The sequence below is a fragment of the Moschus berezovskii genome, chromosome 23 (assembly GCF_049115385.1).
Source record: "Moschus berezovskii isolate FMDL1 chromosome 23, NW_MosBer_1.0, whole genome shotgun sequence".
Lineage (NCBI taxonomy): Eukaryota > Metazoa > Chordata > Mammalia > Artiodactyla > Moschidae > Moschus > Moschus berezovskii.
Genome location: NC_142482.1, coordinates 43,022,996 through 43,040,638, shown reverse-complemented (window position 1 = coordinate 43,040,638; position 17,643 = coordinate 43,022,996).

Genomic DNA, 17,643 nt, shown 5'->3' with positions numbered 1-17,643 from the left:
CACACCCAGTTTCATCTTTAAAAAAATCTCTATATAATAAGCCTGTACAAAGTGGTATGTCTGTGCACACATACATAACCACATGTATGTACACATAACACAGACCTGCAGTGAGATATTCTGAAAAGAAAAGGGAGTTTGGAAAAACAAAAATATCTTGGTCTGTATTCCAGCTCCGTCATTTCTCAAGTGCAGACACTGGAGGGTGTGTCATCTGCCATCCCTGAAAAATCAGGCTTTTCATCTGTACAATGGGATAATAGCACCTCCCAGGGTTTTGAAAAGCCAATCAAATGGAGAGCACATGAAAAATCACTTTGTTCCTTGTAAAACCTCATATAAACATGTGAAAACTTATGTAAAGATAGAAGCACATATAGAAATAATCTACCTCCTTCACCTGTTGATCTATTCACAGGGTGGGAAGTCAGAGACGATGTCAGGATTTCCAAGTCTTCATATGCTGGCTTCCACCTGCAGAGATTAAAGTGACTGCGGTTGTGATAAACTAGAGTGCTACTTGCTTCTGGCAGCCACTCCCCTGTGGTCCCATGGTCAGAGGAAGCTTCCAGAGGAGTGGCAGGCATGGTTTCAAAATGGTAGCATATGCACCTTCTCACCTCCCACCAGGTCTATTTCAGGTGCAGAAGCAGCCCCAGTGGATTGGGTGGGCATTTCAAACACAGCTGAGCCACCTTTGTAAGAGTAGAGACAAACTGCCTGCTTCATTCTTTGGCTCAACTTAACTCCCTGGATATGGAGAATCACCCATTATGGATACCTCAGCAACTTTGGCAGAGACAAGAACATGTGGAACTCCATTAAAGAAAAGGGCCCTAGACACACTGGCTCTGTGAAAGGAAAGAATAAATGAAGTTCAGTTCAGTTCAGTCACTCAGTCATGTCCAACTCTTTGCGACCCTGTGAACCGCAGCACGCCAGGCCTCCCTGTCCATCACCAACTCCCGGAGTCAACCCAAACCCATGACCATTGAGTCAGTGATACCATCCAACCATCTCATCCTCTGTCTTCCCCTCTTCCTCCTGCCCTCAATCTTTCCCAGCATCAGGGTCTTTTCAAATGAGTCAGCTCGTCCCATCAGGTGGCCAAAGTATTGGAGTTTCAGCCTCAACATCAGTCCTTCCAGTGAACACCCAGGACTGATCTCCTTTAGGATGGACTGGTTGGATCTCCTTGCAGGCCAAGGGGTTCTCAAGAGTCTTCTTCAACACCACAGTTCCAAATAATTAATTTTTGGGTGCTCAGCTTTCTTTATAGTCCAACTCTCACATCCATACATGACTACTGGAAAAACCATAGCCTTGACTAGACGGACCTTTGTTGACAAAATAATGTCTCTGCTTTTCAACATGCTGTCTAGGTTGGTCATAACTTTCCTTCCAAGGAATAAGCGTCTTTTAATTTCATGGCTGCAATCAGCATCCGTAGTGATTTTGGAGACCAGAAAAGCAAAGTCAGCCACTGTTTCCACTATCTCCCCATCTTATTTGCATGAAGTGATGGGACCGGACGCCATGATCTTAGTTTTCTGAATGTTGAGCTTTAAGTCAACTTTTTCACTCTCCTCTTTCACCTTCATCAAGAGGCTCTTTAGTTCTTCTTCACTTTTCTGCCATAAGGGTGTTGTCATCTGCATATCTGAGGTTGGGGAGAGCACAAAAGGAAACTTCGATTTTCCCTTAATTCAGTCCTTCAGGCTGTGAATTTAGAGATTGAGGCCCTTGGTCTCTGTGCAGCCAGAAAACATATCAGTGGTTTGTAGACATCCACACACTGCCCTCAACATCTTCAACGCTCAGGCCGCCAGTGGAAAATCTACAGGTCATTTTGAACTTTCCTTGCTTTCTATTCTGTGTTCAGTGTAACCTCGGTAACCTGGAATTGGCCGTAGTGGGAGTATTTATATGACAATAATTAGCAAATACTACAAATAAAGATGTGGGGAGTTTTCCTGGAGCACCAGTTGTTAAACCTTTGCCAGCACGTCACTGCCTTAAACACCCTCCATTTCCACCCCGTAAGTGTACTTCCATCCTTCCCATCCCTCTCTTTGTCTGCGTCTATGTCTCATCCACACACATTGGCTCACACTGTTGTTCTGTTTTCCTGCCTAAAAGGGTTGCTGTTGTTCAGTCACTAAGTCATGTCCAACCCACCAGGCTCCTCTGCCCATGGGATTTTCCTGGCAAGAAGACTGGAGTGGGTTGCCATTTCCTTCTCCAGGTGATCTTCCCAACCCAGGGATCGAACCCACATCTCCTGCATTGGCAGGTGAATTCTTAACCACTGAGCCACCTGGGAAGCCCGCAGAGTTCTGGGTCACCTCCCAAATGAGCCCCATGTCCCCAGGCTGATTTAATTCCTGCAGTCATATGATCCACACCTACCATGGATATTCCTGCATTGTTTCCCACCTGTTGACTTTGTATTATCAACTTTCCAAGTTTTATGAGAAGGTTCTTTTTTCATCCAACCTCACTCACCTTACCCCTCACTTCCTTCAGGCTTTTGCTCAGATGTCACCTTCTCAGTGAGACCCTCCTTAAATTTCCTTCTATTCCCAGACGGGAGAGATGCCCGCTGGGAGGGCAACCATCTTCTGGCAGATAGTGATGCTGGGAGGGTGGACTGTCAGTACAGCCTGGCTAGGAATACCATGAGCAAAAGCACTACCAGATCATAAGCAGGGCTGTTTAACCAATGACCCCAGGGGCTGCCTCTGGTTGCCTGGCAATGAATTGGGAACAATAGCTGCTTCTCTCCCCGTGAGAGAATCAGCCAATGTTCCCAGGTGCTAGGAGGCTGGCGTTCCCAGCTGACACCCACACAGAAAATGTTTCTTCTCCTCATGCAAGTCTGTTCTCACGCTCCCTCTATAAACAGGAACAGTACAGATACTGGGGCCCCTTCTGGAGCACAGCCTCTCTGAGTATCAGGCTGTTTCCTTCCCTGGCACGTGACTCAGAGCTGCAGGGAAGCAGGCACCGTGCATCGGCTGACTTCCGCCCATGAGTTCCAGCAGACACAAGCCACACTGTGCCTGCTGACCAGAAGAAGGAAGACCTGTTAGGAGGAGTTAATGACCTCTAGGGGTGGGAGTCAGTGGAAAGGAGTGTATCTGCACAGCTTACGTTAACAGCTAAGGTTCCACTTTTTAATCACTATTCTAACCACTTGAGTCTCATCTTCCCAAACACTCTCCATGAAAACTACAAACCATTGGCTCTTTCTGCAATTTTTCACTTAACCCTTTGTATTTCCCCCCATCCTTTCTTTTGTCTGATCTTTTCCCTGTCTCTTTCCTCTCTATCTAGCATTAACTACTTTTTAAGGAGAGTTTTTTTAAAGTACCTTGTTTTCACACTAGGCGGTCTGTGCTGAAATATGTACAGACTCTCCCACCGCCGCTCTCCACGAATGCCCCAGTGGAACCCAGTCACCAAGGAAATACAAGCTCAGCTGGGGTTTCCAGTGGTGGCATCTGTGTTTTGTCGCAGAGCGGTCCTCTGGCCCCATCAGTAGGAACCATGCTGCTTAGATCACACCTGTGACACAGAAGCTATGCCTCAGAATCAGGTAAATATTCATTGTTATCCAAATTTACTGCTAGCTATCTAAACTAGAGTTGAATTTGTTGGAATGTGGTTTCTAACTCATTTCATTAGATTATAATGCCCACTCTATAAATAAAAAGAAGGCATTAACTTTATTTAATCACAGATTACCTAACTTGCTCAGTACATACATGTGGTAAGATGGACAGATGGGGGAGGTGTGCCAATGAGAATAAGACACACAGAGCTGAATCAGCTTCATGGTGTTACTGGGAAGGCAAATGAGAGAATATAGGTAAAGATCTCAGAAGAGTGCCCAACACAAAGACAACTCTCAAAAAGGAGTAGTTGTTGTTTGCTGCTATTGTCATAACAATAATTAACTAATTACACAATGAAACCAGTGCTCTAGTAGCCCAAAGAGCTAAAAAGCTGTCTGTCCTTTTGAAGGCTCTGATTTCATTTGGTTACTTATTACTCCTATTTTATATTGTTCTTTGGTCTTTAACTAAAAAAACGCCCTTGTCTCATCAACATTTAGTGTCTCCCATTGGTCACATTCACTGGAGGCTTAAAGAGCAATGGAGCCTGGGAAATGTAGTTTCTAGTGACATACGGCAGCTTCAGAGGTTAAACAGGTGAATGACAGAGACAAGAAGAAATTCAAACAAATATTTCTGCAAATCTGATGCCTGTACATGAGACTTTGCATCTGCACTCAATCATAGGCACACTTCCATCTTTAAGTGCAGAAAGGAGCACAAATATAAAATTTTTTATTTAAAATTTAAATAAAATTTTAAATTTTTATTTTAAAACTTTTAGGTGAGTTATGATATTCTGGGAAAGAAAGAAGTGGGGGATACAATTTTAAGAAAGCAAGAAGGCATTTGATTTTAAACAATTTTCTCTTTTTATTTGTACTCAACACAAATGAAATGACTGCAACTTTGAAGACTGGTTGTTTTGAGTTCAGGAACAGTGGGAGATAATAAGAACAAAAACATCAATTTGGCTATCCAACAAGTTTCTGCTTTTCAACACTGTGCAACCTTGAGCAAATTATTGTCCCTTTTCATCTGCAGCTTCCTTGTCTGGAAAACAGAACCAGTGATGATCACCCAACTCAGAGGACAGAAGTGAAGATTATGTGGGAACAATGGGCTTGGTACCTATGTTGGTGCTATGCATGCTCAGTCACTCAGTCATGCCTGACTCTTTGTGACCCCATGGACTATTACCTGCCAGGCTTCTTTGTCCATGGAATTTTCCAGGCAAGAATACTAGAGTGAGTTTCTATTTCCTACTCCAGGGGACCTTCCTGGTACATAACAGACACTAAAAATGATGCCTTCTCTTCCCTTTATTTCCCCTTTTATGTCTTTGGTTTATCCCTGTGATAGGGGCAGAGTAAATGGACAAAGTAGGTGATTAAATAGTTGATCCCACTATTGGACTACAAATAGAGGAAATATAGGAGACCCCTGCAAGTTAATGATTACTCAGCAAAGCAGGTTTGCTTGACCACAAAACCAAGCAGGCTTGCTTAGGAACAAAACCAGGCAACAGAAGCATGGGATATGTCCCAAACAATAAAACAATGGTGGCATGAGACCCACATCCTGCCCAGTGAGCTCAGTAAGTTAATGATCCCTAGGACATACCCTCTGGACACGTTAAAAAATAGTAATAATTTTTAGACAAAGTTTGACCATGTATGGACCAAAAAAAAAACAACTCCCCTGCTCAACCTGGAGCAGGAGCTGATGATGGAAACGTGACATCTACTCAAGAAAAACAAAGAAGTTCTTCTCCCTGCCTCCCTGTCCCACATTTCCTTTGATTATAAAACTGTAGCCCCAGAAGTCTTCGGGGCACAGCATCCCCTTGCCCACTTGCTTGGGCCACCAGCCTCAGAAGTAAATCATTCCTTATCTATCACTTTGCATCTCATTATTTTCTGCACCAATACAGAAATGACTATGGTACTGGAGCTCTTTGAAGCCCCTGAAAAGACACCCATCTATTTCATCTGGATTATCTGTTTCCTATTGCTGCATCCAGACTTAGCAGCTTCAGGATGTGAGTTCAGGTAAGCTGGGTTCTCTGAATCTCTGACATCGCTCATTTAGGATGTGGCCAGGTCTACAGTCATCTCAAAGCTCAATGTGGTACTGATCCACTTGCAAACCCATGCACATGGGTGTTGGCTGGACTCAGTTCCTTGAGGGCTCTTAGAAGTCCTCAAGTCCTTTGTTGCTTGCTTCTTGTCATGTGGGCAGCTCATTACTTGGCAACTGACTTTCTTCTGAGGAAATGTGCAAGTGAGCGAGTGCAAGTGGGAGCCCAAGATAGAAGCCACAACCCTTTGGAAACTAATCTCAAAAATGACACATCATAGCTTTTGACATATTCTGTTTGTCAGAAGCAAGTCACCAGATCAGCACACACTCAAGAATGGGGGATAACCCAGGAGTATGAACCCTCCAAAGCAGGGATCATTGGAGTTCTGTCAGAGAATCTGGGTATCACACCTGATTAAAAGAAGGTGAAACTGTCTTCTTGATCCAGGGTGTTTAAAAATGGAAGTGTACCTGTGATCGAGCGTAGATGCAGTGTCTCTTGCTGAGACATCAGTTTTGCAGAAATACTGGTTTGAATTTCCCATTGTTTTCCATCATTTGCCTGTTTTTCCTCCAAGTCGGCTGTATGTCACTGGAAACTACATTGCCCAGGCTCCCTTGCTCACTCAGAAGTGGTAGTGTTGCTGAGTGGTCTAAGGCATTGGATTAAGTCTCCAGTCTCTTTGGGGGCATGGGTTTGCTTCCCACCACTGTCAATAGTTCTAGGATTTCCCTGTAGCTCAAACGATAAAGAACCTGCCTGCGCTGCAGAAGACCAGGGTTCGATCCCTGAGTTGGAAAGTTCCTCTGGCAAAGGGAATGGCAATCCACTCCACTATTCTTGCCTGGATACTCCCATAGACAGAGAAGCCTGGCGGGCCAGTCCGTGGGGTCACAAAGAGTCAGAAACGACTGAGTGACTAACACACACAAGCACAATGAAGGCCATATGTGAAGAGCCCACAGTTGACATTATTGGTTTCCCTGGTGGCTGCTTGCAATGCGGAAGACCCTGATTCAATCCCTGGGTAGGAAAAATCCCTTGGACAAGGAAATGGCAATCCACTCCAGTATCTGTGTCTGGAAAATCCCATGGACCGAGGAGACTGGTTGGTTACAGTCCATGGAGTCACTAAGACTCGGACACGAGTGAGTGACTTCACTTTCTTTCTTGCTCACTCGTTTCCAGTAGACTTGACCAATGGGAGGCACTGATAGAACATGTTGGTGAGACCAAGATATTTCTCCCCTTCTTGCTTTGCTTCCTGGGAAAACCCTGGAATTTCTCCTTCCTGGGATCCAGCCTACTGATCCTGTATGGCTGCAGTCCCACTAGAGAGCTGATCTCTTGGTGGTCTCAGCTCCTATTTCATCAGCCTGTGTCATTTCAGCTTCACTGGGGAGTCCATCCCAACCACCTCTTTTTCTCTTTGTCCCTCTAGCCCTTGGAAAAGTAGCAGCTTCCTTCTGCTGCTTATTTTTGGTTACTCTTCACCTTTCTTTTGGTTTCTTAACTCTTCCATGATCTGTTTATCTAATTACTGCTATTAGAGTCCTCCTATGTGCACAACTGAGCGAATGAACTGAACTGATGTGAACCCCTAGAACATTTTTCTAACTGGACTGTACTAACAGAGTGACAGAAAGTGGGGCTGAACCCAGCTGATAAACATTGGTCTTTCCTGAGCAACTCGTATACAGAGCTGTGTTTGCAGCATTTTCTAAAATGTTTGTGGTACCCAATATCTGCCCTGGGATATCTATCTGGGAAAGATAGAAGGCAAGAGGATAAGGGGACGACAGAGGACGAGATGGTTGGATGGCATCACCAACTCAATGGACATGAATTTGAGCAAACTCCAGGAGATGGTGGACAAGGAAGCCTGTAGTCCATGTGGTTGCAAAGACTTGAACATGACTGAGTAATCGAACAACAGCAAAAATATCTGCCCTAGAGCTCACACTGGTGGCTGTATGGAGGGTGGTTTTTTTTCAGGATGCAGCTTCACCACTGTAGGCTCAAGATTCATGTTTTACAAAGGGAGAAGCTTTATGACATCTGTGGTCTCTTCAGTTCAGTTCAGTTCAGTTCAGTTCAGTCGCTCAGTCGTGTCCGACTCTTTGCGACCCCATGAATCACAGCACGCCAGGCCTCCCTGGCCATCACCAACTCCCGGAGTTCAATCAAACTCATGTCCATCGAGTCGGTGATGCCATCCAGCCATCTCATTCTCTGTCGTCCCCTTCTCCTCCCACCCCCAATCCTTCCCAGCATCAGAGTCTTTTCCAATGAGTCAACTCATCGCATTAAACCCCAGAATATTAAGGGCTCCAGAATTTCTCCTTAGGGAAAGTTTAGGAACCATGTTTTGGTTGGGAAGTGTATGGAGACACTTTATGTGAGACCAGTATTGGTTGAAAAGAAAAGAAAAAAATCTAAAAGCCTGAGTTGTCCACATCACAGAAGAGGTGGGTCATTGATGGAAACTAAAGGGAAAGCTGATGGCTTATGGTGAATGATGTTGGATTCATGATCTCCGAAGAAGATTTAGCTTCGGGACCAGGGACCAGGCTTGATCACTCAAGAGCTTTTGTATAGCAGAGTTTGATTAAAGTATAATAAGGGACAGAGAAAGCTTCTGACATAGACATCAGAAGGGGGACAGAGAGTGCCCCCTCACTAGTCTCAGCAAGAGAGTTACATACTTTTTAAATTGGTTATTACAATAAACCAAAGAAAGTATCAAGGTTGTAAAGAACTTACTTGACACACTCCCACAATTTACATTATAAAATAACAGGATTAGAAGTAATAGAAAGACTGGGCTTCCCAGGAGGCTCAGATGGTAAAGTGACTGCCTGCAATGCCAGAGACCCAGGTTCAATCCCTGGGTCAGGAAAATCCCCTGGAGAAAGAAATAGCAACCCACTTCAGTACTCTTGCCCGGAAAATTTCATGGATGGAGGAGCCTGGTAGGCTACAGCCCATAGTGTTGCAAAGAGTCAGACGGGACTGAGCAACTTCACTTTCACTTTCACCAGACCCACTCCCATAATATACATTTTAACAGGATTAGTCAGAAGGTTCTCAAGGAGAAACATGTCCTCAAGCAGGATATATTGTTGTTATATAATCTTTAGTACAGAGTTTAAACTGAGTTGTTTTGTTGGGTAGTCATCAGCTCCCGGATTAAAGAAAAAAAAGTTTGTCCTTTTCTCCTCCTTGAGAACTCCAGACCCCTTACTCCTCAAGAGCCCCAGACCCCTTGCTCCTCCTCGGGGACCCCGGACTTCTTATCAACTTGCCTAGGAATTGACTCTCTCAAAGCTACTGTGGATTATGCTATGACTTCATAAACTAAGTATGTTGTCCTACAAATTGCTCCCTGTTTCCTACTTCATCATCCTTTCTTTCTACCCCACCCCAAACCTAAAGAATACTCAGTTTGCAACTTTAAGAAATTTGCTAAATTCTATTTCTCATGTTTCTTTCTACCCCACCCCAAACCTAAAGCACTAAAGAATAGTGCTTAGAAATTTAGCTTTAAAATATGAAAATAAAATTTCACTGTATGTGGTATAAAAACAATTTATAAAGGATGGTGGAATTAGTCAATGGAATTATCTTACCAAGAGAAGAGACAGCACAGGTATCGTCTCTTAGTTTAAGTTCCTGGGCAAGTTGCTTAATGTCTTTGGATGCAATTTTGTCTTTTGGAAAGTGGTGATAATAATAGCACATAAGGTTATCATAAGAATTAAGTGACTAAGCATTTGTAAAGTGCTTAGAACAGTGTCTACCACATTGTGTTTACTCTGTGGTAAACTTGATAAGCATAATTCTAAACTGTAACTGACTATATTAATATTGTAACTGTCATAAATTATACTGAAATATCATGATTACTGTAAGTCTGGAAAATTCACATAAAAGCAAGTATGAGAGACAGAAGATTGGCCATTCCCTAGAAAAAGAAGAGTTTGTAGAATAACTTGTTCAGTGTTTCTTTTCCACAAAACAAAACACTGTACACAAGTGTCCTCAGGGTGGTGGAACTGACTGATTGGGAGACTACCGCTGGATGAAAATCCCCCTTATTCTAATTCTATACTCAAAAAGCATCCTCTGATCTGTATTTGGTCTCTTGAAGATGGTAAAGAATCTGCCTGCAATGCGGGAGACCTGGGTTCAATCCCAGGGTTAGGAAGATCCCCTGAAGGAGGGCATGGCAGGCAACCCACTCAGGATTCTTGCCTAAAGAATCCCCATGGATAGAGGAGTGGGCTATAGTCCATGGGGTCGAAAAGAGTCAGACATGACTGAATGACTAAGGACAGCACACAGCACAGATCAGAAAGTAAATACACCTCTGATAAACTAATTAACAGCATGGCTTACAAACTCAGTTTGTGGGAACTTAGGTTTGTATAACTATAGTAATAGGTTAATAGATAAAAGGTAATACATAGGGTTGTTTACTATGTCTGTGTTATAAACACTTCAAAAACACTTCATCAAATCTTAAGGTACTCCTATGAGTAGATCATTGTTGTGTCAGTTAGATTCTGCTAGATTAGATAACAAGCCACCCCCAAAACATGGTGGATAACAACAGCAAGGGTTATTTCAGGTTCACATTGTATTTTTTTTATAGATCAACTGTGGCTCTGCTCCACATTTTCTTCATGGAGGGACCCAGGCTTAAGGAAGATGACATAAAGAGATCTCACTGCTTGTAAAGATTCTGCTGGTATGTGGATCCACCTCACTTCTACTCACATTTTATCAACCAAAGCAACTCCCATGGTGATGACTGATGTTGAGGCAATGTATTCCTCACAGGGGGAGGCATGTTATAAATCCCTATCAATGGGCAAGGATGTATAATCCTCCCAAAAGAGGCAGCAAAATATTGGATGTAAAAGTGAAATCTACTGTACTATCTTCATCCAGATTTTAAACATGAGAAATAGAATTTAGTAAATGTCTTAAAGTTGCAAACTGAGTAAGTGCTAGAATCAGGGTCTGAAATGAAGCTGTTTGTTTCCAGGACAGTGACAGCCAGACAGTCCAACATGGCCCTGGAAATTCTCATCTGATATGCAGCCACTTGTGTATACAACTAAACTAAATAGGACTGACCTATGGAACTAAGAGAATATTGTGATTTCTGAAGTTCTGTCATAAAAGATACGATGACTTCAATTTTGCCCTCTCTTGGATCACTCATTCTTGTGGAAGGCAGCTGTGATGGATTAAGCCCTCAAGCAGCTCAGTAAATAGGCACATGTGCCCAGGAACTGAGGCCTTTTGCCAACAGCCAACACTGCCTTGCTAGGCATGTGAGCCATGTGAGAATTGGCTCTCCTATTCTCAATCAAGTTTTCAGGTGACTCTTCCAAAGTAAATATGACTCCAGTCTTACCAGAGATCTCACATCAAAACCAACCAGTTAAGTCACCCCCAAATTCCTGACCCATGGAAACTGTGTGAGATAATACATGCTTGTTATTATTTTAAACTATTAAATTCTGGGATTGCTTATCATGCAGCAATAGATAACTATACAAGAGTGTGTCTAATTGCCATGCCAAACTGCAGCTAGTTATGAATTAACAATCCTCTGTAAATGGATAAACCTTACATTTACAAGCCAGTAAGTGCATGAAGTTAGGGAGAATGGAGAGGGAAATGTAAAAGGATGGTGAGGAAATAATAGGAAGTAGTACAGATAAAGACAGAAAAGTAAAGAACAGAGAAAACATACACCAGCCTAAATGCAATCTGTTCTTGTTAACTGAACCATCTCTTTTGAAAACATCAGTAGCATCTTTGAATAAACAGATAGTGAAGGGATTAATTAGGAAAGTGATTTTGAGTCCAATATTAAGGTTTATGGAAAGGTAGTTAGTATCACTGAAGTCATTCTCTCTCACAGGGTCCAGTTTCTAGACAGGAAGAGCTTGCCAGGATTAAGAGATCTGTGTTTTGATTCAAGGGTATATATGTAGACACTTATGTTTTATATTCTTAACCTCTTCTGGGCCAAGAAAGGATACAAATCCTCCACCCCATCCCCAAATCCAAACTACTCTCCACCTGCACCTTCTGCAAGGACATTTTCCCTCCAGGTACCATAGAATTCCCTTTCTGGCAGTCCAGGGGTGAGGCAATAACCTCTCTCAGGCTTTCATTTTGAAACAATGATGGATTCCTGGAGTTTTCATATGCTTCAACATCCAAATTAAGTTTAGAAGCATTTATTAGATTGACTCTTTCCATATTTTTTGTTTTGGTTTTATTGATTTACTCAGCCATAGGCCAGTGTAGAACAATTTAACTCTGAGTTTAGAGTATAAAATGTGTGTGGGTTTGTATATAATGTAAAATATATAGAAGACATTGAAATATATACATATTCTACAAGATAGAGATTAAGGTCACCTTTTAAACTACACCTTCAATCTGCTGACAGAGACCTATTATTTATGAAATCAGCTTCTTTGGTTGTGATCATCTTTACTGAACTTAAATAGAGAAGAGAGGAGAGGGAATAGCTGAGAAGAATAAACAGCAGAGCAAATTTCATTTAAAAGGAATATCTATAACTTCCTCAAAAGCTCAGTCAGGGCAAGCATAAGTACACATGATTGTGACTGTATAATGAAAAATGTGTTTTTTAATGTAGGTTATAGTCAAAAAGAGTTCTTAAAAAAATAAGTAACTGGCCAGCTAATAACTTTTGAAAGTAAACTGAAATCATTATTGTTTAGGTTACAAAGCACTGAAAATTTAGTGACCTAAAACAACAACCATTTTATTATACCCATAGATTCTTCAAATCAAGATTTCATACTGAGCACAGTTAAGCTGGCTTCTCTCTATGCCATGATATTTGGGACTTCAGCTGAGAAAACTTGACCACTGGAAGCTGGAAACAGCTGGAGATTCCTTCTCTCACACTGCTGCTCCTTAAACTAGGATGGTTCAAAGATTATAGAGACTAACCAGAGTATCCAAATGTCATCTCCACAGATAGATTGACTTTCTTACTACATGGGGGCCTCAGGATCACTGAAATTCAGAGATGGATAGTTCAGAGATCAAAGCCTGAGGGTTCCAGCAAATAAGACAGATGATGCGCTGCTTTTCAAGACCTGGCCATGAAAGTCCCACAGCTTCCCTTCCTCCACACTCTATTGGAGTAAGTTGTCACAAGGTCATTGAGATTCAAGGGGACCAGAATTAAATTTGATAAGAGGAATGAATGTGTGTCAGGAGAAATTGTCGTGACTGTTTTTGAGAAATTAAACCTGCTGTATTGTATAATCACAAGAATGTCCATGACTGGTAGACTAGATTAATAAATACATTGGTGCACAGGTAAAAATGGAATACTAAAAGGCAGCAAACTAGAACTCTCTGCATCAGTATAACACAGAGGGATGATCTTACTCAGGGATAAAAGTAAAATACTCCAGATGTGACTTTGCATATATACATTTCAAAATCAGTACAAGCTAAACCATATTGTTTATGAATACATATATATGTGATAAATCTATAAATAAAAAAACAAGTATATAATTGCAGTGAAAGTCCAGATAAAGAGCAAGAAGAAGAGAGATAAAACCTAGATGTCTGGAAACTCAGCACCCATTATTTTTTTTTTTTAAATAAGCATGTTGCTTGCTAACAGTAAAGTCTAATAGAAACTTGAAAAACTGTTACAGTTTGGACACAAGAATAAAAGCCATCTAGGTTTCCACCCCTTTGGCAAATCTGTGCCATGTTTAAGTGTATTTCTCCCTTCTATGAACAGTTATAACATGGTGAGATACAGAAATCTTTTCTTAGGAAACTTTTTATTTTGAACTAATTTTAGATTTGCAAGAATAGTTTTTTTTTTTAAGTTTCCTTATATCCCTCAACTGGCTTCCCCTAATGTTAATCTTACATAACCATTGTAAGATAACCAGTTTTGGAGACTAGGAAATGGACATTGCTGCAATATTGCTAACTAAACTTTAGACTATATTCAAATTTCACAGATTTTTCCCACAAAGTCCTTGTTCTGTTCTAGGGTCTTATTCAGGATCTCACATTGAATTCACTTAATGTTCGTCCTCAGTCTCTTCCAGTCTGTAATTCCTTAGTCTGTCCTTTCCTTTTATGCGCTTCACATTTTTGGAGTATTGATGATCACTATTTTGCTTTTCTGGTTTTTGTTTATTGTCTGAATTGGGTGTTCATTGTTGCAGGTGGGCTTCTCATTGTCGGTGGCTTCTCTTGCTGAGCACGGGCTCCATGTGCTTGGGCTCAGTAGTTGTGGTGCACAAGCTTAGTTGCCCAGTGGCCTGTGGGTTCTTCCAGGATCAGGGATCGAATCCATATCCCCATATCCCCTACCTGCACTGGCAGGTAGACTCAGCCTCTTGACCACCAAGGAAGTCCTGATCAGTTATTTCTTAAAATGTTCCTTGGTTCAAATTTTTCTGCTTTTCTCATCCTGCATTTTGCCAGGAAATATCACAAAAATGATGAAGTATCCTTCTCAATGCAAGGAGTTCATGATGTTGATGTGTCTACTACTTGTGAGGTTTCAGTTCTGTTCAATTCAGTCGCTTAGTCGTGTCTGACTCTGCGACCCCATGAATCACAGCACGCCAGGCCTCCCTGGCCATCACCAACTCCCGGAGTTCACTCAAACTCATGTCCATTGAGTTGGTGATGCCATCCAGCCATCTCATTCTCTGTCATCCCCTTCTTCTCCCGCCCCCGTTTCCTCCCAACATCAGAGTCTTTTCCAGTGAGTCAACTCGTCGCATGAGGTGGCCAAAGTATTGGAGCTTCAGCTTTAGCATCAGTCCTTCCAATGAACACCCAGGACTGATCTTCTTTAGAATGGAATGGTTGGATCGCCTTGCAGTCCAAGGGACTCTCAAGAGTCTTCTCCAACCTTCCTCAATTAAGGTGGCATCCAGGTTTCTCTACTATAAATTTATTTCCTTTTTCTTGTACTAGAGAGACATCTTGGGGAAGACAGTTTGAGACTATAAAAATCCTGATTTTCTCCTTCAAATTTCACTCAACTTTAGCTTCCACCTCTTGATTTTAACTTAACTGCAACAAGGAAGAGTTGTCTGTTTACTTATGTATGTATGTTATCTATGGATAAATATTTTATCTGAGTTAAAATCCAATATTATCCATTTGTATGTTATTGCTCAAATTGTACCAACTTTAGGCTGGTTTACAACGTTTTTCAACAAATTTTCATTTTATTTTAAGCAACTTTCTATTTTCTGGCACCACAAAGTATTCCTAGTCAACCCTGTATTTTTCATACCCCAGTCTTGAAGCCAATCCCTTCTCCAGAGGCCCCTGGGTTCTTTAATTGAAGAATGATGCTTAAAAACCAAAGATTGTGTGCCAAGTGTGCTAATTCCTACTAGGCTATAACTGCTTTTAGGTCCTCTCCACTGACAGAGCAAGGAAGTATATGTGTATGTTAACCCATGCGCACACACATTCTTCTAGGTTTCTGCACCTATAAAACTGAAGATGTATTTTAAAATGTAACTTTATATTAATTCTTCTGAAGGAAATGGTAACCCACTCCAGTATTCTTACCTTGAGAATCCCATGGACGGAGAAGCCTGGTTAGGCTACAGTCCACGGGGTCGCAAAGAGTCGGACACGACTGAGCGACGGAACGGAACGGAACGGATCTTCATCTACTACAAGTGTCATTTTAGCCAAATACTTCTTTTTCCGTTATTGAGAACACTGGATCTCACGTTCTACATTGTATTTACACTTCTTTATTCAATTCTAGTAGACACATAGTAGTTTCAGAATCGCTAATCCCTATCTCTGCGCTAACACTATTGCATTGCAACCTTTAAATTCTACCTACTTTTGTCTTATCCTTGTATCCAATCAAGATTCTGTTTTCTACAGGTACTCTTGAGAAACCTGTATGCAGGTCAGGAAGCAACTGTTAGAACTGGACATGGAACAACAGACTGGTTCCAAACAGGAAAAGGTGTACGTCAAGGTTGTATATTGTCACCTTGCTTATTTAACTTATATGCAGAGTACATCATGAGGAACACTGGGCTGGAAGAAGCACAAGCTGGAATCAAGATTGCCGGGAGAAATATCAATAACCTCAGATATGCAGATGACACTACCCTTATGGCAGAAAGTGAAGAGGAACTCAAAAGCCTCTTGATGAAAGTGAAAGAGCAGAGTGAAAAGGTTGGCTTGAAGCTCAACATTCAGAAAACAAAGATCATGGCATCTGGTCCCATCACTTCATGGGAAATAGATGGAAAAACAGTGGAAACAGTGTCAGACTTTGTTTTTCTGGGCTCCAAAATCACTGCAGATGCTGATTGCAGCCATGAAATTAAAAGACGCTTGCTCCTTGGAAGGAAAGTTATGACCAACCTTGATAGTATATTAAAAAGCAGAGACATTACTTTGCCAACCAAGGTCCGTCTAGTCAAGGCAATGGTTTTTCCCGTGGTCATGTATGGATGTGAGAGTTGGACTGTGAAGAAGGCTGACCGCCGAAGAATCGATGCTTTTGAACTGTGGTGTTGGAGAAGACTCTTGAGAGTCCCTTGGACTGCAAGGAGATCCAACCAGTCCATTCTAGAGGAGATCAATCCTGGATGTTCATTGGAGGGACTGATGCTGAAGCTGAAACTGCAATACTTTGGCCACCTCATGCGACGAGTTGACTCACTGGAAAAGACTCTGATGCTGGGAAAGGTTGGGGGCGGGAGGAGAAGGGGACGACGGAGAATGAGATGGCTGGATGGCATCACCGACTCTGTGGACATGAGTTTGAGTGTACTCCGGGAGTTGGTGATGGACAGGGAGGCCTGGCGTGCTGTGATTCATGGGGTCGCGGAGAGTCGGACACGACTGAGCGACTGAACTGAACTGAACTGAACTGACAGGTACTTAAGTAATTTTAATCCTTCCCAATCCCTTTTGTGTTATTAATTTAATACATTTTGGTTCATTTGTTAGTGCTTGTATTCCATTCTGAGTTCCCCCATTTCTATTACTTTTAATACTGTGATTGTTTTGCTGGTATATGAAATATTACTATAGTTGTAAGAGTCAGAGATACACAAAAAGACAGAAAACTGTCACTGCCTCTTCATCACTACGACTCTGCTTCCATTCCTCCCTTTTCCCCATTCCCTTCAAATCCCCACTCCCAGAGATAACAATTCTCTTTCATTTTTGGTTTATCCTTCCTGTATATCTTTTGCACAAATGAACAAAAAAAAATGTATTTTCATCATTCCCTTACAGAGAGAATCATACTGTGGATACTCTTGCATTTGACTTTTCACTTAACCATCTATCCTGGAATTCATTCCTCAATAGCTCATGGAAATTGTCCTTAGTCATTTTTGTAGTTGCGTATTATGCAACTGTGCATATGTGTCCTAATTTATTCACTTTTTTATGTGAATATTAACATTCATTCCAATATTTTACAGTTCCAAACAATGCTGCAAACTTGGGTATGCCCTATCCCCCTCAGTTTTATTTGTTGAATTAAATAAAAATAATAACAATTTATAAAATAATATATAGCCCATTTTAAGAAAAGTTTTCCAGAAAATCTCTGTACCAAAAGCCAAGATAGTATGACTTTTAAGAGTCCACAAAAGGCAGTCTTCTCTATCGGACAGTGATTTACAGATGGTCTTCACAGCATTATCTTGGCTGTGCTCATACAACAACCCTCCTGTGAGGAAGCTGGAGAAGGGAAAATTTATTTATCCAAAAAAATCACCTATTCCCCAAACACTGTCTTCAATAATACAATCATGGTAACCTACTGAAGTAGAAAACTCCAGAATCAAGAGTTTGATTAGAGCCCAGAATTTTGGAGCAAATGAACCAACTATA